This window comes from Helianthus annuus, chromosome 11 (genome assembly GCF_002127325.2).
Source record: "Helianthus annuus cultivar XRQ/B chromosome 11, HanXRQr2.0-SUNRISE, whole genome shotgun sequence".
NCBI lineage: Eukaryota > Viridiplantae > Streptophyta > Magnoliopsida > Asterales > Asteraceae > Helianthus > Helianthus annuus.
In genome coordinates, this window is record NC_035443.2 from 168,278,558 (window position 1) to 168,301,910 (window position 23,353).

Consider the following 23,353-nt stretch of genomic DNA (forward strand, 5'->3'; position numbering starts at 1 on the left):
ATTTGGGTTTAGATAGGTTTTATGCTAATTGCGCCGCTTTAATTACTAAAGTCTCCTTAATTGCGCTATTTAGCATAACTCCTAATCTAGACCTCGGATTGACATGAAATTTTAGGGACATGCTTAGAAATCAGTAACTAAGGTTATTGTCCTTTCACATGTCAAAAATTCTCGTTTTAAAGTAAAAAAGGCGTTATGGTCAACATTAAGCATATTATGGAAATGTGCAAAAGACTCGGACAAACAACGAACCTGTCACAGAGGGTTATACCATCATGTAACCTGGTCCTAAGAGAGTCCTAAGGCATATCTAAATCATACCATAACGGGTCAGAACTGAAGTCAAAGCAAAAGTCAAAGTTTTGCGACTTTCTATTCCGAACCGAGTCAAAATAGTAAATGGTCGGATCAAACAAGCTTAGACCAGTTTATATACTTATTATCATGTTATATGAGTGATAAAACAGGTTACACGCCATCTACATTACTAATTATGCATAAAATCGAAAGTTAGCATTCTGTTGACTTTTTCTAAGCAACTTTGACCCGACATTTGAACTAGTTAGAGTGGGAATCAGAGGGTGCTCTTTTAGGGGTTTAATGCCCACATGATTACCAACATATAACTACCTTTGTTTCGATTAATCACCGGACCATTTGTGATTAACCGTTAAGTCAATCGTTAATTACGACGGATTGACTTTTAAGCTATATCTAAGCAAAAACTAAACCATAAAGGGTTAAGCACACTTACAGAAGTTAAGTACACGACCAGAGATGCTAAGAAAGTATTCTTGGGCTCCAGAAGTGATCAAGAAAGCAGATTGAGGTGTGTTTACTAAGTGTGCACTTCATGGCCTTTTATAGTGAAATTGAAAGCATAAGATCATTACAACAATGCCTACAAGTGTTTCTAGATGATCAACAACTGTCCCTGAGTGCTAGGGGACGTTTAGGGGGCGCCCATTCTCATAATAATGGCTCCAAGGTCGGTTAAAACACTCAACAGTGATTCTGTCCGAATTATCTGCATCTTGGAGGCTGACGCGGCCCGCGTAAGTGATCACTCAACTTTTACGCGGCCCGCCTGAATCCTAATGTCAGTGCCCATATCTTTACTGTCAGCGCGGCCCGCGTAAGACCCTATGCTACTTTTACGCGGCCCGCCTGAGACTTGTTAGCAAGATTTTCAAATCTTTTTCATTATTGCAGTTGGCCTTTGGCGTTTCGAAAGGGTAACTTTGCACTTTGGGCCTCTTTTATTTACGTATAAGGGCCCCGTGACTTTTACCCGCGCCGTTAAGTCCTCGGTTAGTTTACAACTACCCGAAAAGTTCTAACTTCCAATGTTGACGCTTTTAACCCCTCGCATACGAATTCGATCATAACTTCCTCTTTTTAAAATGGAACCTTGCGAAATTTATATCGTATATTCTAGTGAGCGTAATTTACTGTTACAAAGTCTCGGGTTTGTTAAAGGGTCACTCAGAGGTATAACTTAAACATGTTGACACATTTAACCCCTGTAGTTTGTAATCTCTCACTTTCTTCCATATTTCGTTCCGTACGATCCATGATTCATTCGTTTGAAGGTACGAGCATCATTTAGGGTTACTGTAAAGTATATTTATCCCTTGTTGACATTTTGAACCCTCGAATTCACATACTTTCCATGTTTGTCAACTTTAGTCCCTCTGTAGTATTTATTACCACGTGCAAACTTATGACACGTGTCAATACTTTATTGGACGCAAAATTTCGAGGTGTTACAGGAGAGTTCTGGGAGTCACTCGACCCCTCGGGGGAGCCCTCTTTCACAGAGGGAGTTCCCTCTGTTGCCCCAGCAGCACCACTAACATCTGCAGTACCTCCCCCAAGAACGCCTCCGATTTCCGGATTAACAACACCTTCAACCACGAACGACATTCTCTTGCAATCGGCTTGCAGCAGGTTCCACAATGACATTTCTGCATGAATACATGAACACTAGAAATGACTGGACAAACAAAGGCAAAAGTCACAAATCCAAACATGGTCAGAAATCATGGCAAAATGAGGACTTACCTTTGTTCTCATGAAAAGCTTTGGGACGAATCGGATATAAGGGGCTCAGACCCCCCATAGCAAGGATCCCCTCTAGGAAATTAAAAGCTCTTATAGGATGTTCATACATCTTCTTCCACAACACAGTCTCGGCTGCTGAAAGAGCAGGGATGCCATCATCGATAAATGCCGCTGGATCCCTCAAGGGAAGCGATTCAGGAACCAAAGACGGTGAAACAAAGATGAATTTGTTTTTCCACTCCTTCGGCTACGTGGATGTGGGCATAAAAGAGTAACAGGGAAGAGAAATGCTATCTTTCCTTTTTGCAAACGTGATCCAGTCTCCATCCGACTGATATCGGTAAAACCGATGAAAAAGGGATAGAGAAGGCTCACCGACGAAAGCGACACAGGAGAGTTCAAAATGGACAATCCTCATGAAGGCCAAAGGGTGCAGTTGGGAGAAATGGATGCCATAATGCTTTAAAAGGTCCATCTTGAAGGACGGGAGAGGGTAACAAACTCCGCAGAAAGAAAAAGATAGGGTGTAAACGACAATCAACTCCGGCGAATAAACAGCCGGATCATTCAGACCGGGTAGACTCGGAGAAAACTCCGGAGGGATTTTATATGCAGCGACAAAGGATTCTAGATCCACTTTTGTAAGGATGGAACGGATGGATGGTCGCCCTTTTCTGCTCATTTTTGAAACACTGAAAGGATGAATAGAGAAAGTGTTGGGGGAAGAAGATGAAGGTATGATGGCAAAATGGAAGGTCACTCAGGGGTTTTAAAGAGACCCACTGACCAAGGCGGTAACCGTCTAATCAGGATTTTTAAATTCAACTTTTGATTTGGGGCACGTGTACCATGACTAAAAGCCCCAACCGTTGGATCAAGGAAGCTTTATCGGTACAGTAACATCTGTCAAAATCAGATCTTCGAAATCTGACCCGGATTTCAAAACCGAACCTTTTTTTCAAGTAAATAAAAATAAGAAATTTTAATAATTTTTATCAATTTTAATATTATACTATTAGATTAAACCATCACGTACTTCGTTGGTTTAAAACCGGAATAAAACGGAGGTTAAACAAAGGTTTATAAGCGAAACTCGATTAGTTCGGTTAATAGTTATAAGGGAAATAATTAACTACGTTAAATATGGTAGTTAAAACAAGTATTAAACTTAAAAGGGTTAAAGTTGTCAAAACTTCAAAGTTATAAGTTAAGGGGTTATTTTTGTAATTACTGGAAACTATATATTGAAAATTAGTTAACTAACTAGGTTAGTAAACCTAGTTAAGTTAGTATTTATTACACAATATAATTAAACTTGGTTAGTTAGTTAGTTAGTTATAAAGGATACATACTAACTAAGTTGGTGTAATAAGTTAGTTAAGTTAGTGGGTTACATAAACATCAGGGGCCTAAGTGGACAAATGCTGGAAGTTATTAAAAGGAAATAAAAGGAAAAAAACGGTTGGTGTGGGAATCCAACCGAAAGACCCTGACACAACAAACAACAAACACACAACTAGACCAAATCCAGTTGTGTGAAAGATATTCGGGGCGCGTAATATTTATACTAACCTGCAGATCCCAAACACACTTTGGTGCTGTTTGTTTTTTCTGCGGGAAAAGGTCTGCAGTGTGCGGACCACATCTGCAGGCATCTGCAGGAGAAGAGGTGAACCAAATGTCTGCAGTCTGCAAGTAGAAAAGGGTTTGTTTTTTCTTCTACAAAACCACTTTTCACACACACAACACACACTTCTGCCTCAACTCTCTCTCTCTCTTTACTCTCTCTCTCTCTCTCTACAATCTGCAGACCACCACCGCCCATAGCACCACCACCACCGCACCACCTCCGCCATCACACCACCGCCATCATCTTCGTCGTTCAACCACCACCACCGCCTTCGTCGTTCAACCACCACCACCACCACCGCCGCCTTCGTCTTTTAACCACCACCACTGCACCACCTCCGCCATCTCACCACCGCCATCATCTTCGTCGTTCAACCACCACCACCACCACTTTCGTCGTTCAACCACCACCACCGATCTCCGATCTGGGTTCGATTTGGGGTTTTTGGTTTGATTTGGGGGTTTTGGTTCGATTTGGGGTTTTTGGTTCGATTTCGTCGTTCAACCACCACCACCACCGATCTCTCTCTCTCTCTACGGTATCTCTCTCTATGGGCAGGGATGTGGTGGTGGAGGTGGTGGCAGGGATGTGGGAGTGGAGGTGTGGAAGAAGAGGTCTGTGCCAAGAAGAGGTTCCAAGAAGACATGGGTGAATGTCTGTGTGGTGAAGAGGTCTCGTAGACCTTTTTTAATGAAAGGTCTGCGAGAAAACAAACAAGCTGCGGACTCCAAACCTCTGCGCGCGTCTGCGTGGCGCATACATAAGTGGCCAGAAGTGCTTCTGGCCAAAAAAACAAACACCACCTTTATCTTCTTCACAAATTAAACACAACCCAAATAACTTTTCACACCTGAATTGAATTGTTTGGACATGAATACGTGACGACTTAGTGTCTTCTCGGTCCTATATTAATTGAATTAATGGAGATTAACAATCCTTAATGAATAATCGTTCTAGTTAACTATGTAACCGCTCGATTAAATTCGAGTTATATCACCGTTAAAACTTATGTTCATCATAATTGGGTTTTAGTGATTTCGTAAAATTGATTGACAAACCTTATACCCTTTTATTCCTCTGCAAAAAAACTAAGCAAAACCCCACTGAAATTTCTTCATTTCACCGACCACATAACGCGAATTTGATCGAAGAACATTCTAGGGCTCCAAAATTCAAGTGACGATATCTCCTTCAATTCTTAATCTTTTCAGGTGATTCCAAAGCCCAACTTGCTTAATTTTCCGTGCTCTACAAAAGCCCTCTATCAATTTCAGTGACAGAAGGTATTTTATCTGAATCTATTTTTAGTTGAAATTAGGGTTCTTCATGCATAGAATTTGGGGCTTTTAGATTTAGACTTGTGTTTTGATGAAATTGAAAGTATAATACTGTTATATTTCATACTAGTGTATTGTGTGTAAATTTTGGGAATTTTTAGATATCAAATGGAATTTTGGTGAATTATTTATGTTTTAATAACTAGATAAATCAAATAAAAATACAAGATAATTTTAAATAAATTCAATAAATATTTTTGTTGGCTATTTAAGAGTATATAAACACTAGGGAATTTTTCCTTAATTTTTGGGAATTCATGAATATAATTTGGATTTATACATGTTTTAATTACTCAAAAACACAACTTTATCACAAATAAATTCTATAAATATTTTTACTGATTTTTTTATAGATTCTATTATTGTTTTGAGACTCTTATATAAATTTTCTATAATTTAGATAATTATCTTATCAATGGATTAATGGATTTTCTTTTAAGTAAATAAAATTTCTTTATAAAATTCATTATTTTAAATTAAAACATGTGATAACCATGAAGTCTAAGGTATGATTTTGTTGGATAAATTATATTAACTAATCAAAATCGGTAGCATTTAATGATTATGATAACATACTAAGTTGTTATTACTATATAACTAATCATGACTTTTTTATATAGGTATCGATTTATCTATTATAATGAATAATCATTTAAGCCCCAAATAGGAGAACCCACCGTTTATAGAGTCCTTCCAGTTTTTCTTGAATTTTCTACCACTGTTTCCACTCATGTCCTGCTGGCGGTTCTGAGGTAGTGGTGGCCTGTTGGAACTTAGATTGCGCTCCGTTTGAGCATAGACTTTAGCAGCAGCCATCAATTTTTCCCAACTTTTTGGTAGGCCCTCAGTTCCTGACAAGACTTTTATCATATCATCACTCCTTATCGCGTATTTGAATTGCGCACGGATTAAGTGCTCGTACATTGCCGATTTCCAGCACTTCTTTGTTGTACCTTGCTATGAAATCTTCTAAGCTTTCATCGTCTCTTCTCCATATGTTCATAACATCTGACGAGTCTCTAACGGATCTGCGCTGTTGACTGAAATGGACCAGAAACTTCTCCCTCAAATCTACCCAGGATGTTAACTTACCCACCATTTGACAGTAACTTCGCCCTCTCCAGGGGAGCTAAAGCAATCTCTCTAACAAACTTTGAGTTTTTCGCGGCTTCTGCGGGTCGATAAATTAGATTGTAATCATACTACGCGTCTGGGTTGTAAACCACTCTGATTTTTGGTTCGTAGTTTGCATGATCTCTCTACAATCAACTGAAAACGCTTGTGTTGTCACCTTCTTGATACGTCCTGTCATACTCATCGGTTTGGGTGTCCCACTTCTGGTATGAACGCGGGCCCAACCGTGAATGGATTGACTGACGCCTGTGAGAGTAGTGTTCATCACGGTGATCTCTGCGCCTAGATTCAGGGTGAGTGGATTCGTACCTAGTAGGAGATCTGGAGTAGACTTCTGTATCGTCTACGGACATACGTGATGGTGCATCGTAGTGCAACGCTCGAGGTGCAGACGGGGCTCGCACCTGAGGTGCAGATCTACGAGATTGTGTTGCAGGATGAGCAGCTTATGCACAGAGCTGTGCATAGACTGCATTTATTGCACCTTGAGATTTTACGTACCACGAAATCGGAGTTTCACCCGGGGGTAAAATTGAACTGATCGGGATTTTAGGTTGTGCTCCTGGTGTAACAGGATCATTCGGATGATTAACGTTGTGCTGGACATCGTTATCATCGGATGCTTCTTCCACAATCCCCTCGACACGAAGATCATGAGCGAAATTCTCCGGTCGGGGGCCTGGTGGACGATTTGACGGAGTTTTCTGCCATAGAAAACAGAAAATGAAAAGAAATGAATCGAAACGAGAAGATGATATTGAAAATTGAAAACTCAGTGGGCGCCAATGAAGAAACAGTGGTTTGAATGACCGGAATCAATCAGACCAAGGGTTTGGTTCTTCATAAAAAGGGTTAGTCCTCTCGCCTGATTCGGGGGTTTGACTGAGCTCCTTCTTCGGTGATCACTGCAAAACAGAAAGCCGTTAGACTCGCCACAGGGAGAATGGGGGTTCTCTCCGTGACCACCCTCCGGCATGAGAATAAGTACAGTGATCTCGATGAAGAAAAAGAAGTAGTAAAAGTGAAGTGAATGTAACTTCTGAGATCATACCTGCAACCTTCTATTTATAACCGTTTTTGGCGGGAAACTAATGTGACGGAGAGTGTAACGGAAAGTATTTTTCGTTGGTGGTTATGCCCTTTTCCGTCAATCACTAACGTCACACCCATGCACACGGATCATGAGTGTGATCGACGGCTGGGGAGATGCCAACATGGAAAGTGGGTTTGTGTGGATCCTTCTCCAAGTTAGTGCCATCATCGTGACTTAGATGTGCGTCCAGGATTAAGCCACATCACCTTTCAGTTGTAACTGAATGTCCGTGCACGATGAGCGTTTGGAAGATCTTCTAGAAGGTTTACAGTTGTAACCCTTTATGCCCTTGCCACGTGTCTATTATGTTATAACAGAAAGAACACTTTTGTTCAAGTCTTGGTTCCAGGCGCGCGGAGATATTTGGGATCTTGTCTTCAAGTCTATCTGTACTCTTGCACGAGCCCGCGCAAGGGTGTTAGTTGAAGGTTAGCTTTACCCTTTCTCCGGCGCATGGTTACCAAAGATTGTTTTCTTCTATATCTTTGTTTAGAACCGCTGCGCAGCCGCGCAGGGTTCTATTTCTTGGAACAAGACTATGGTATGGTCTCGTGGTCTTGCGCGAGGTTTCCTTGACCATACTCCTTTGTCTTTTAACTGTTTCTTCCCAAATCCTGTTTAGGACCGTTGCGTATCCGCGCAGGGCTTTTGTTCAAGATGTTTTTGGGATAAGGTTGTGGTATGGCCCGATATGCCTACGCAAGGTTTTTGGGAGCATACCCCTTCAAAAGTTGAAGACTATTTTTAATATATTCTTTAATTAGTAGATAAATGATATATGATGATTAGGATCTATATAGGGTTCCTACGGAAAGTGTGTTTTTCCTAGAAAGTCTAGGAAGCGATCTTGTCCATCCGATTGGTGTCTTTAAGGGTTGAGATTAAATCAATGGCAATCTTGTAATAATTAACTATATTTAATAGATTGTTTTAAATGAATAGGGGCAATTTCGTCCTTATGTGTGTTTTAAACCAATTAAAAATAACTGTCAGAGATATCACATTTCCTTAATTCACGCCAATTTCCCTCTCTCTCTTTCTCTCTCTAAACCCAAATTCGGAAACTCCCAAAATCATACCAAAAATACCTAAAATCATGGATGAAGATAAGAGATTTTCCTTGTTCCATATACGTAAGATCAAGCTTTCATTGTACTGCGTGTTTTACAAAGAGATTACGGGTGATTCTTATTTGTAATTGACGGTATTTTGCTGGTTGCAGGGAAGAGATTCAAAAAGCAGGAAACTTTGGAAAGGATAAATAGCAGCGGAACAGTTAACGGAAGCCGATCGAAAGCTGGGGCGAAATCTGCTGATGTAAAACACATTTGTATGAATCTGCTTGCTGTTAAAACACAGCTGTATGAATCTGAATTGCTGTTAAAACACAGCTGTATGAATCTGAATGATAAAACACATTTGTATGAATCTGCTTGCTGTTAGAACACAGTTGTATGAATCTGAATGATAAAACACATTTGTATGAATCTGCTTGCTGTTAAAACACAGCTGTATGAATCTGAATGCTAAAACACAATTGTATGAATCTGTTTGCTGTTAAAACACACATGTATGAATCTGAATGTTAAAACACACCTGTATGAATCTGAATGCTAAACACAACTGTATGAATCTGCTTGCTGTTAAAACACAATTGTATGAATATGAATGCTAAAACACAATTGTATGCATCTGCTTGCTGTTAAAACACAACTGTTTGAATCTGAATGCTAAAACACAACTGTATGAATATGCTTGCTGTTAAAACACAGCTGTATGAATCTGAATGCTAAAACACAACTGTATGAATCTGATTGCTGTTAAAACACAACTGTATGAATCTGAATAATAAAACACAGCTGTATGAATCTGCTTGCTGTTAAAACACATCACCAAGAACAAACTGTTAAAACACAGTACCAAGAACATGCTGATAGATTCCAGCAAGAATACGTAGGAATGATTGATATTACGTGAGATCAGAAATCGAAAACAATAAATTCCGAAATTTATGGATAGTTAGTTAATGAAGATAATTTCCTAAAATAAAAATAGATTGTGAAAGTACATAAATGCCATTTTAGATAAAATCCTTCAATGCCACATGTCGCGTTCTTATTGCTTCCTAGACTTTCTAGGAAAAACACACTTTCCACCCAACTCCTACTCTAGGATCACTTACTGGTTATTACAATCATTTTTAATTAAATTTCTTATTGAGATAGCTTGGTTTTGCAATTACAATCCTTTTTACTTACATTTCTTATTGAGATAGGGTGGTTTTCCAGGCCATTCGCAAACAACACTGTTATACATTTTACCAAGCACCGATGAGTCAACCACAAGCTTATTATTTTCCACCTGGTTCAACCCAGATGGTGATAGAATATCAGGTTAGAAAGCAAAAACAATAAAATTAACTATTGATATTGATACATATGTTGTTCAGTCAGTTTTGATTGGGTTTGGTACGAAAGCGGCACAATACCCGTTTTCAAAAAAATAAATCGTAATGTTGCAATAAAATAAACACGAATTGAAATGCAAATGAATCAAACCGATATCAATTGAACCGCATAGGTACCATATCGATATGTGTCTTTTTTTTTGTTTCCGTCGATGTAGTGTTTTCTCTTTCAAATACTATAGTGAGTGCCGGTACCATAACAATTCAAATTAATCCGGCGGCAAAGCGCGAGAATGTGACTAGTTATTATTAAACGTGAAATAGTAAAAGTTATAATAATATAATGAAAGAGGAAACAATGAAAGGCCATTGAAAAAGAGAACAAGCGTTAACGTTCTAGAATAGAACTAATGATTAGCTACACATAGCTACTATTTGCTGCAATGGTGACATCTGGCAGGCAGGTGCGGTCCCCCATATTTGAATGTTACACTATAGCCCTTACAATTCATTAATATTAAGTTTACACACATTTATTTGACTATAAAATGAGAGTAAGAGAGAAAGTTCATCACATTCTCTCTGTATGTATGTATGTATGTATCTATCTATCTATGTATCATCATAAGAGAGGAGAGGAAACATTCTCACAAACTATCACTTTACTCTCTAAACGTTTGCTCTTTTATTTTATTATAATTATTATATATATCAAATGATAAAAGGGGTTTGCTACAGCGTCTAGGGTTATTTTTATCATTTACCATTTTCAATCAGTTTTAATCCAAGGTTGCCACTTTTATTATATGGTGCGTGTCAACTCCTCACTTTTTCATCTTCAACCCATGTAGGTCCCGAAAAACTCGTGATATCACTCTATGGTTCGATCGAACGCGGAAAGTAAGATCAAACCGGCAAGAACAAAAAGAGATTTTTCATTACGAAACTTGGTGTCGCTGATTAGATCGCACACGGTTTCAACGAACCGTCTGGTACGATCTTCGAGAACCTTGCACACAATCCCTAGGATTGTCGGGTACAAGGTTCTCCTTTGAGGATTACATGGTGACACTATATGAGAGCTCTAACTACAATATTCTAATGAATACTATATATAGAAGCCACTACCCATTGGCCCACATGGCCTAGCCCAAGCCCAAGTGCTAATCTAAACCAAATAATCATAATAAAATGTAATAAAGTAAAGCGTAAAACTTTGGACCTAACAATCTCCCCCTAGTTTTATGCTCTCTTTATTACGGATTAGACGGTCTCCAACCTTGGGTCTTCTCCTTTGGTGGTCTAGCAGTGAACAAGTCCAGCAGCGTATCTCGGATAATAGGAGGCTTGATCACGGATGAAAAGGTTGTTTGTGATGATAAATGATAGACGGAAATGCGTTTCGGATGATGATGGATATGAAGAAGTTGATCTCGGATGATATTTTAAATCTGATTCGCTAACAAGAACACACGGATTCAAGTGATCCGTCTGGTATTCAAGTCGCGCGAAAACACAAGTTTTTGCAATGGAACTAATAAAAACTCCATAGGTAACCATGTCCAACAGCCAAACAAACTCATGTGTCAACAGCTTTCCTTATATGGTCCGAAATAGGAATCCACAGACCATTAAGTTTCATGTAAGTTGACTCCAAAATTTTAAATAAAAATACATCATCCCATCTTCAATGTGAACAGACATGAACTAAATACTAGGCCCAATAAATCATACCTGGTTCATTTTTATGCGTGGCCCAAAAAGAAATTGTAGGGTCCAGTAAAAAATGTTTGGCTCCACTGTTGATCCCAAAAAAAATTGCACAAGAAATTCACAACCAAACCATTATCAAATTTCACCATGGTCCCCACAACATTTTTGCACCGAAAACAATTCATTCTTGGCTGCACATGTTGGTCCCACCTCACAATTTGCAATATCATTTCCTCACCTTTTGACCGTTGATATTTACAATCATCCAATGGCTCACACCTTTTAGGGTTTTTTGACAATCTTGATGGGACATCCTGTGCACAGCCGCCATCAACAATTACCCAACATTCTTGAACTGCTGATGTCATCACCGTCGTCCCATTCACTTGATCTTTCATCGGAAATATCAAGTATCATCATATTAAAAGTTAAAAAACATCATCGACATTCCATCATTTTCTTATTTGAGACATTCACTTGTTGTCAACAGCACATAATCATTAGCTCATCAACATCAAGAATTCATCTGAGATCATTTCATCTTCATCAGACATCCGATATCATCATACTTCATCATACATCATCCATCCGAAATACATTTTGTATCCATCCGTAATCATACATCATCCATCCGAGATTCATTATCATTCAAAGTTTGAACTACAATCATCATCATCAACCTCCGATCTTCAACCACATCCGTGCTATCCGAGATACAATCACTGTTACCGCTGATCACCATTGCTCGTCTACGGCTTCCGACGACACCACCTGCAATTTTTCATCACCGGCGACCAACGCACCATCTCCACCTCTGACCACCGTACCTTGTTCATCTTCTCCGGTCACTTTTGTTCTCCTTGTTCATCAAATCCTTTTGCTTAAAAATATGCTCGAGACTCCTGTGATCGGTGTAAATCGTGCACCTGGTACCGTACAGGTAGTATCGCCATATCTTAAGCGCGAAAACAACAGCTCCCAGCTCTAAGTCGTGCGTCGTATAATTCCGTTCATGAACTTTGAGTTGTCGCGAAGCGTAGGCAATAACCTTATCCCGTTGCATCAATACGCAACCAAGACCCTGCATCGATGCGTCACAATAAACCTCGAAGTCGTCGGTGCCCTCTGGCAATGAGGGAATAGGTGCACTGCAAAGCCTATCCTTCAAGTACTGAAAAGCGGTTTCCTGGGAATCTCCCCAACGGTAGGTGACACCTTTCTGTGTCAGCATAGTAAGCGGCTGCGCGATCTTGGAGAAGTCTTTGATAAACCGCCTGTAGTATCCCGCCAAACCCAAGAATTGGCGTGTTTCTGTCGGTGTACGCGGTGCAGGCCAGTTCCTGATCGAATCTACCTTGGATGGATCTACATGAATCCCATCCCTGTTCACCACATGGCCTAAGAAGTGGACTTCACGAAGCCAGAAGTCACATTTTGAAAACTTTGCGTACATTTGCTCCTTTCGAAGAAGTTCCAGGATAAGACGTAAGTGCTGCTCGTGCTCCTCCTGACTCTTGGAGTAGATCAGAATGTCGTCGATGAAGACAATGACGAACTTGTCAAGATAGGGTTTGCACACCCTGTTCGTAAGGTCCATAAATACGGCAGGTGCGTTCAGTAATATCAAACCATCCATCATATCAAACATAAAATATAGTAGGTAAAATAATTCATAAAACCCAATACGATTAATGTTCGAGCCAAACTTTGTTTGAGTAGCGTAAACACAATAATGAAAACCCAAGATAAGTTATAAGTTCAAATATCGTTCATTGCGTCTCCTCGTCCTAACACGAAAACTCGACCTCTTGCCTCGTTGCCATTGTTGTTGTTGTTTCCCCCGTTGTTGTTGTTGTTCCCGTTGCCCTGGTTATTGTTATGGTTCTGATTCTGGTTCAACTGAGGACAATCGCGTTTGTAATGACCTTCTGCCCCACACTGGAAACATCCCCGGTTTCCACGCTGTGGTTGCTGCTGCTGGTTCTGTGGAGCTGGCGGTGGGAGTTGCTGGTTCTGATTTGCTGGCCGAGAGCTTCTACAATCCTTAGCCTCATGACCCATCTTGAGGCATCTTTGACAACGTTCCCTGCGACATCTTCCGCCGTGGTGTCTGTTGCACTTATTACACAGTGGGTGAATTCCCCGATATCCACCCTGCCCCTGACTGCCAGATGATTGCTGACTCGAATTCTGGTAGTCATTTGTCTTGCGCTGCTGAGACTGAACAGAAACTGATCCCTTGCTGGAATCCCCCTCCCATTTCCTCTTGTTGTCACTGGGAGTAGCAGCAGTAGTGACAGCAGTAGCAGTAACCTTGACACGTTTTGGCAGCCTGTTCTGGTCCACTGCCTGATCTGTAATACGATGAGCAAGGCGCTGAATAGCCTGGATATTATCAAGGTTAGCCGATGTTACATGGCTCTGGATTTCCGGTGCCAACCCTTTGAGATACATCTCGATGCGTTTCACTGGAGGGTCCACCATAGTTGGGCACAGCACGGCCAGCTCGTTCGACCGTTTAGTATACGCTTCGATCTCTGACCCAACCATTTTCAAATTATAGAGCTCATCCTCCAACTTATGAATGTCTTCACGCGTACAATACTCCCTTTTGATAAGTTCCTTAAAATCGTTCCAGGGTGTGGCATTAGCAGCTGCCAACCCTAAAATCTGAACTTGGGCGTTCCACCAAGTTAGCGCGATTCCTTCCAAAGTGCCAGTGGCGTACTTGACCCTGCGAGCCTCAGGGCATTCACACATTTCGAACACAGATTCTAGCTTCTCGAACCAATGGAGGAGTCCCACTGCCCCCTCGGTGCCACTGAATGAGCTTGGACGACAGTCCATGAAGTTCTTGAAAGTGCAGACAGGCTGCTGCGCGTGTTGACCTGCTTGAGCAGCTGCAAGTGCCGCAGCAACTTGAGCTTGAACGAGAGCCTCTAGCTGGGCTTGAGTCATGTTAATTCGTCCGGCCATTGATCTTCACATCAAAGGCAACATAAGTGAGAAAGGTTCGCGAATAGTGCGATGACAGAAGAGTGTAAGCACGTAAGTGTTCTCAAGCAATAACAAGTAGTGAGCAAAGTAATGTAAGCATACTACGAGCAAAGTTCTATGCAGTTCTAGCAAGCAGGTAATAAACATAAACCTTATTACCTAGGATGTCGAGTCTTGCACGTGGAGCGAAGCGTCGTTGTGGATCGTTAAGAGCACTGTTCTGGTTATAGTCTGGTTTTAATAAAAACGTTTTCCCCATATTAAAACCAAGTTCTCTATAACCAATGGCTATGATACCAATCTGTCACACCCCCAAAATCCACACGCGGAGTATCACCGCTTGGGAGCGTGACATGACCAGGATCAAGCCACCAATCATATCGAACATGTAATTAATATCAAATGTGATAAATGTAAACCAATCATTCGATACGATAGGTGTTCAAAACATAATCATAGTTTCAGAGTATAGCGGAAGCTTAAGTACGAAAGCCCAAATGTGTAACATAAGTTCAATAAGTTTTAAAACATAATCCATGCTCTACAACGACCTGCTCCTCCCTGTGCAAGCTCCATGTATCTAACGACCTGCAAGGCATGTAACAGAGGATCAACAAACTAGTTGAGCGAGTTCACAGTTTACAGTTCAGTAATAGTATAGTGTGAGTAGTAGTATGTTTGTTCGTTATGTCATGTATCGTATTAGTTTCCATCGCGGCCTCCCAGGCAGGTATGCGAAGATATTAGGGGATGTTCGTCCCGAGTATCCTAGACTAGGTTTATCTGTATCGCGGCCTACCAGGCAGGTGTGCGAAGATTAGTAATTTCAGTTCGCGGCCTTCCAAAGGCAGGTGTGCGAAGTCGGTCATAATATCGCGGCCAACCCTTGGCAGGTGTGCGAAGATCAGTTCAATAAGTGTTACTAGTCTAGTCGTAGTTCAATCAGCGGAGTATGTACCATAGTTCATCAAATCACATCACTACGTTCCAGTATAGATAAGTACCAGTAAATAATCAAATCCCATTCCCACCCTGGGAACCCCATGCCTTGGCTGTGTGAACTCACCTTGGTTTGCTCGGTATGCTATGCTCTAGGGTTTATCAAACGTCTAAGTCCGTTACACACGACCTAGGATATGTTGCATATGATACGATGTAAGTGTTTGCATCAAATTAGGGTTTACAAATCATTGACATCCAAGCAACTGTGTTTTGTGTGCTTATTGTATGCAGGACGATATCACATAGATCGTTCATTCATGCAGGATTATACAGTTGCATTCAGTATCATACAATCATATACAGAATCATACATCACGTAAACAGTTATTCGTATTCACATAATTCATGCGTCGCGTCTTTGATCACACAGTTTAATCTAACGTGAATATTAACCTGGTTGCCAACGTTAACATACTTAGTACATTTAGCAGCTTCAATAAACTTAACAGACTTTAACGGTGTTAGTGGCTAGCGAAAGACATACATATCTTATCAGATCCAATCATCAGTTAATATACAATTCATGGCTTCACAAGATAGACAGGGCCTTGCCCTCTATAAAACTCGGACAAGTGTGTGTGTGTGGGGGGGGGGGGGGGCTTCCCCTGTTTAAAAAGTTGAATCATGAAACAAGGAATTCAAACTCAGACATGTGAGGGGTTAAAAACTCAGATAGTTTGTGTGAGAGAGTAAAAAGTCGGACATGGGCCAAGCCCCTTAAAAACTCGGACCACATAAAAACAAGGTGAAGGTCGGACTAATGTCCATTATAAAGCTCGGACTTCTCACATCCTTCTAAACTCGGACCTGCATTTCATAAACTCGGACCCCCTTGTTATCATGCCAAACTCGGACAAGTGATCTTGTGCATAAAGAATTCGGACCACTATAACACAAAGTCGGACTCCTCTTGTTTTATCCAAACTCGGACCTAACATGATTTAGAAACTCAGACAATGGCAAGCAAAGAAACTCGGACAAGGAACTACCTAAACTCGGACCCAACTTCATTAATTGAAACTCGGACCATATCAACAACAGGAAACTCGGGCCTTCTTGCTTGTTTAAAAAAACTCGGATAACATGATATGTCACAAAAATCGGACATGTAATCATCATAACAAACTCGGACTCTCATGCACATCATATAAAATTCGGATCCTTGATGCATTTCATAAACTCAGACTAATCATGAATCCCAAAAACTCAGACAGCTACATTAGGGTTACGAAACTCAGACATACATAATCATTCACAAAACTCTGAGAACAATTCAATCATTCGCTCTCTGAGATTAAAGCAGTTACGTTTCTTGGTTTCCAACCCTAATTTCATACATTTTGACGGCAGAACCAATCATCAATCAACCTATGCTTAACAACAACAATCATCACAAAGATAATCTATCGAGCATGCAACCAAGCATCATCATAATCACAATTATTCAGAATCAAAACAAAATCACAGAATATTATATGAGGAACTAGGGTTTTCATGAACACATAATCAAGAATCAAGAGTTAATAAGAATCAAGCAATCAATAAACAATAATCATTTACCTCGTGTTGATTCTAGAGAAATGTGGAATCGAAAGTGATGAATAGCTTGCCAATGATAAGGGTGATGATTGCTAGGGAATTAGAGGATGTAGTACGTGTTTTGATTTTGAGAGAATGATTAGTGAAAAGGGGATTAGGGTTAAGTATCTCTACAATTTCACTAATTACCCTCTACCTCCCTAAGTATCATATTTTACACATGTACACCATCTCATAACCATTTCATAGTTTCACCACCAAGTTTACATATATGACAAATCTTTCATAATTACAACCAACCATGGACAATCACACACTACCATTTATTGCACCAAAGCGTATACGATTCCATAGCAACTAGATGTGCAAATAATCAACTAACAATAAATAAACGTGCAATAAATGCGAGATATGAATCTTGGAAATTCGAGTTGTCACATAATCTGAAATTCAAAATGCTATTATTGGATATTGATTACTTAGTTTCAGTTAGTAATTAGTAATCTGAGATTTGAAATGATTGAGTTGTATATGATTTTATTTTATGTGAAAATTACAAGTTGTTGGCATCAATGACTCGTAGAAGCAACCTTAGACGAAAATAGTGCCACTACCCTCAAAAGCCCATGGCTTCAGCACTAATTTATTATTAAAAAAAGTATTACAAAATTCATACCCATTGTTGTATGCTGAGATGCTAGGTTTGACTGACAAACAGTCAACGCTTCTCTTGATTTTTTGTGAAATTGCTCATAAGTTTGTGGAGGAGATAATCAAAATAATGCCAAAGAATAAATAGATGATAAAAGAGAAAAGAAAAATAAAAAGAAATGATTTCTGATTGGTTGGTTGAGTTTTAGCTTTGACCAATCTTCCTTTGTTGACCGAGTCCACCTTATTTTACTTGTGATCCCTATCCTCTTTAGCCCTGATACATAGTACAGCGATAGTGACAATCCATGGGTATCCCAGATTTTCAGCTCCTTCATAAATTGTATTTAACACTTCCCAATTTCCCACATCAATCCAACCTAAAACTCTCCTTCTTTATAGTTTTTCCCCAATTTCTTAGGTTATTTTTCATTTATAAACAAGTTAAATGCCAGAGTACCCGTTTAGAATTTTTATCAAAACAAAACCCTAAATCGCTCTCTCTCATTTCACAGCCGACGCCCCACAGATTCCGCCGTCCAGTTTCTATCCACCGCCAGTTGCATCAACGACGGAGTTTTGTTCAACAGGTGAGAACGACCAATTTTATCGATTATATGAATTTAATAGACTTACAGTTGTTGTTTCACAATAATAGTTGAGTGCTTAAAGTTGTTGTATAACCTAAATTTCGTTGTTCTTAATGATTTTAGTTTGGAGCTCTACTCTACAATGATATGGAGTTGCACTCTACAATGAAAGGCATACAAACACTAATATGTACAAGTGGACTATACTACTTTCATAAAATGGTAAACATATGTTAGTTTTAACTTTTAAGGTAAACATGATATGTTTTCACTACTAATTTAGATACCTAATCAGATTCAACATGAACCTGATTCTCTAATTCTATGCACAACGATTACCAAGATGTGTAGAACTCTATAAAGAATATGTAAAGTCTGAATGAATTCTATAATCAACTCTCTCTTGTTTGTTTATATATCTGGACTTCAATAAAACCGAATGAATTTAGCCCATGTAAACCTGTGTCCATTATCAGTAGGTAGCCCACCTCAGCTGCCCAATATCCAACCCAGTTGTATATGTAAACACAAAAAATCACAAACAAACATAAAAATCACATTAGAAAATATAACTTGGACAAAGCAAACAAACAACCCGTGGAAAGGTATGTGTTTGTGATTTCCTGTTTTTATTATATTATATTTGTTTGTTAATTGTTAATTAATATAATCTATCACATCTTATCTTTTCCATCCCAGGGTGATTCTGTTGCAATCCGGAACCACTATCAGTTTAAAAGTTGTATCTCCGTCTTCGGACTCTAAAGGCGAAAATCTCACTAAGATAACATTCACTTCGACTGATAAGACCAACACAACTAAAACAATGTTTATCCTTCATTTCATTTTGGGGGTATGTTTTTTTAGTTTAATCGACAGTTTTTAAAATCTAAGTTCATGTACTAATTTACCTTTCTTTATCTTTTTAGGTTGTCTATTTCATTGAGAGGTGTTTTGGGGAGGGATTCCTTGCCACCATCTTGGTGGATGGAATCTCAAACACAATTAATGACATCAGCCTCTTTGGCTTCCTTAAAAATGTCTCATCCTTCCCAAACAAAACCAATGTGTTGAAGTTCATTCCTGTTTTCAATCTTGCTACGAAGGCCTTGATGCTGTTTGTTCTTCTAAAGGTGCTTAACACGCCGTCATCTGTAGCCGTTGATAGGAAAGAGGTGGTTGTGGTCGAGATGAAGGCTGGTGGAGATGAGAAACCCGCTGATGAGAGGCCCACTGATGAGAAGCCCGCTGATAAGAAGTGATTTTAGTATTCATTGTGAAGGTATACTTTGAACATTGCGACGTTTAGAGTTTTTGGTTGATTTCTTACTCAGAATACATTTCTAACGTTTAGAGTTTTTGGTTGGTTTCCTACTTAGAATATATTTTTAGTGTAAAACATGTGTTTGCAATCTGTGGTGAGTTTCTCAGCGCCTTGCCCAGGCGCGTATTCTGCTAAAATCCCGTCTAATGTATACTTCGATCTAAAATGACAATAACGCTAAGAGAAATACACAGGTGCACTTAATTGTTGATCAAATTGTGTGCCATTCATGCCACGAAATATGCAATTGGCTAGGAGGCTTAGAGGCGATTAACCTAAACCTGTCCTTTTTTTGGTTATCACTCTAAAACCCGATTTAAATTATTTGCATTGTTGTTGTTCCATAATTAATAATAATTTGTTGGTCAATACTATTGTGCAATCTTCTATTTTAAAGTGTTGAAGTGTTTGAATCATTAATGATTTAAGTTGATTCTTTTAAGGGAAAACCACCACTCCATAATGGGCTTAGAAAAATCAATTTTACATCACCTATTGTACACTGAATTATTGGTTTTCCACTTTTATATTTTAGTATCGATTCAAAAGTAAATAGTTTTCCCGTTATGTTAATGTTGCATTCATGGGATTTGGCTTTATCTAATAGTGAATATGTGTTTTTAATCAAGAGAATCTTTTATCGGAAGTCTTAGTGGACTCAACCAACAACAAAACATTCAATTCGATGGACATGTGAGTTATAAGCTTAAAACCATTGAAAGGTGGATTAAATCTAAAAGGTAATCATAAATATTTCAAACTAGGCTATCACACATGAATATTCACGGGTCCAGATATTTAAATGGTGTAAACAACGGATGCAAAAAAATGTTGTTTAAGGTACAGAAAGAGTTTTATTTGTGTTTCCAAGTATACCCATTAAGGTACAAAAAAATGGGTATACTGCGTTTCCAAGGTATCATCATACTTTGTGTTGTTTCATATTTTCATCGTTCATCAAACCCACTAAAAACTTGGGTTTACCCACCAAGTGATGCTCCCATTCTATAGAGGCCATAACAATTTGACCCAAATAGTCAAACAAAAAATATCCATTATGGTAATTTGTATGTAATGTAATAACTTCAAAAAAAAGTTGGAATCTGTTAGTGTTGTTAGAAGAATATCAGTACTACGATTTACTAAACTTATAAATTTCTTATGTTGGGTAGCTTCCTTCCAGATTGTTGTCAATCTGAACTTCCAATGCAACTGCTGAATCTTGATCTTGGAATATTGCACGTATCTACCCGATTTGAAGTGTGTTCTTCATTACTATATATATCACTAAGCTTTCAAAAATTAAAATTTTGAAATTCAAAATTAAAAACAAAAAAGCAAGATTCTCCTGCCAAAACTTCCATCCTATACTTTAGATTTGTGATCATAAACCCATGAAACATGTATAGAAAGGTGCATACGATCTCCAAGGCAGAGTAGAGAGTGTGTGTACACACACACATCTATACTATATAATAAAAGAAACCAACTTTGGGACACTTGTCATCATATTAGACCATGTCTTATAGATAATTATTATTTAAGTTTAATCTCTTCTTATTAATTATAGATAACCCTCCTACGAAATATTATTTAGTTTAATATCTTATGGATAATTATTATTTAATTTAATCTCTTCTAAATAATTATAGATAACTCTTCTGCTAAATATTATTTTGTTTAATCTCTTCTACTTAACTATAGATAATTATTATTTAATTTAAATTTAATATATACTTCTCATTTATAATATTATTTATCTGATTTTCTATATCATATGACAAACACATGCTTTTTATTTGTAATATACAAATTTACTCTTATTTTTTTCGATTACCAAATAAACAAAAATTAATATTACTAAATCTTATTCTACTTTAAATGTCGAATAGAATACTTCTATTTTTCTAATAAAATATTATTCTTAAATTTAAATTGTTAATTTAAGATATTTTTAAATAACCAAATTATTTATCACTAAAATCAAACTTTGTATTAATATATTATTTATTTTTATTTTCATTATTAAAAAATTATTATATCTATTTTATTACATAATTTTAAACAAGTTGTATATAATTTCAATATTACTTTGTATATAAAATTATATTTATTACGGGCTTTTTGAATATAATTTATATTTTATCACTCAAATGGCTGCTTATTTGCTTCTTGAATAACATGTTTGACCACTGTATTTTCTTTTCAATAATTATCTCCGCAATCACCATATCTATTGTGTACCGAGTATACCCATTAGTTTTTTTTTAAATATAATTTTCTTATTTTTTGGTATATAAAATCATCTTTATTTAAGCCGTGTAATACACGAGAGTTTTAAATATTTAACTTTTTTTATTATTTGGTATACAATATTACATTTATTCAACCCATGTAATACACGTAGTTTTAAAGATATAACTTTTTTATTATTTGATATATAAAATTACATTTATTCAATCCGTACAATATGGTTCTTATAGATATAACTTTTTATTATCTAATATACAAAATTATATTTATTCAACCCGTGCAATAAAGAAGGTTTTTAAAGATATATTGTTTTATTATTTAGTATATAAAATTTATTTATTCAACCCGTGTAATACACGGGGTTATAACCTAGTATAAATATATACTAGCAGGGTGCCCGCGCGATGCGGCGGGGGCGACACTTTGCATTGTGACACTCGTTTCTGGTAGTTTTCTTATTCGTATAATATTTATGATAACATTATTGTGATGGATATATGTTATAAGTTTACACATATGTAAAAGTTTTGTTTTTTTATAAAAATTAATAATCAAAAGACAAAAAATAATGTTTCTTTTTATAAAAATTAAAAATCAAAAGACAAAAAAAAAAAGATAAGTGGTCATAATTGTAAAGTTTGTTTATTTTATTGGTTAAATTATAAAGTATAATTTTATTCTTTAAAGTTCATAACTTTTTCTAAATACCCACATAGTACCAATCCAATAAACTTTAAGTTTAAAATTTTCGTTTTTATAAAAATAGTATTTGACTCGTAAGTACATTTTAGAGCTTTAACCTAAATTGTTAAATTTCAGTTTTTTACAAATATAAAAAAAATTATATTTTTATAAAATTTCAATAACTGTTTTTATAAAAAAAATAGGATGATAAGAGTTTATATCTTTATTAACTTTATATCATACTAAGTTCAAATTATTAGTTCCTAACTAATCTTATCTATATGAGTCTACTTTTAACTAATAATCCCTAAAAATATGCAACACAATCTACTACTACGTATATAGTCAAGTTGATAAATAATTCTTTTACAACTAACTAATATTATCTATAACAATATAGTTGAACTTATAATTCCTAAAAATTTGCAACCCAGTTTAGAATTTATCTAGTAAAGATTGTAAATTTTTGGAGTATTTTATTTATATTACTTGTTATAAAAATGTTCATAAAATATTTATTTTTTTATTAACTTTATATCATAGTAGGTTCAGTTTTTTAGTTTAGCTTTAAAGTTATTACTTTATTACTTTTTAATTAATAAATACAAATTATTAGATTAATATCCAAGAATAACTGCAATTTTTTTATAACTTCAGCTTGACTATATCTAACTGCAATATCTATTTATTGAACATTTAGGATATTAACTTATATAAGTTCAGTTGACTTGTAAATTTAGGATATTAACTTTATTTTGAAATTTATTAATATGGTTAATAACTGTATTATATTAACACCAAATATAAAGTTCAAATATAAAATAAACTTTATTCATACGTCTAGCTCAAACATAACAACTGAAAATGAAAAAAAAAATATAAAAACACTTGATAGCTTTCATATAGACTGCATGAAATCTGTTCCGCTTCTAAAT

The 23,353-nt window shown here is 37.3% G+C and overlaps 1 long non-coding RNA gene across 1 annotated transcript; it reads left to right on the forward strand.

Annotated features, from left to right (window-relative positions):
- The first annotated feature begins 17,671 nt into the window (after positions 1-17,671).
- LOC110887273 lies at positions 17,672-19,697 on the forward strand. The gene is made up of 4 exons (XR_002563199.2): positions 17,672-18,157; positions 18,281-18,379; positions 18,857-19,010; positions 19,087-19,697. It is a non-coding gene; the product is annotated as an uncharacterized LOC110887273 (long non-coding RNA).
- The last annotated feature ends 3,656 nt before the right edge of the window (positions 19,698-23,353 follow it).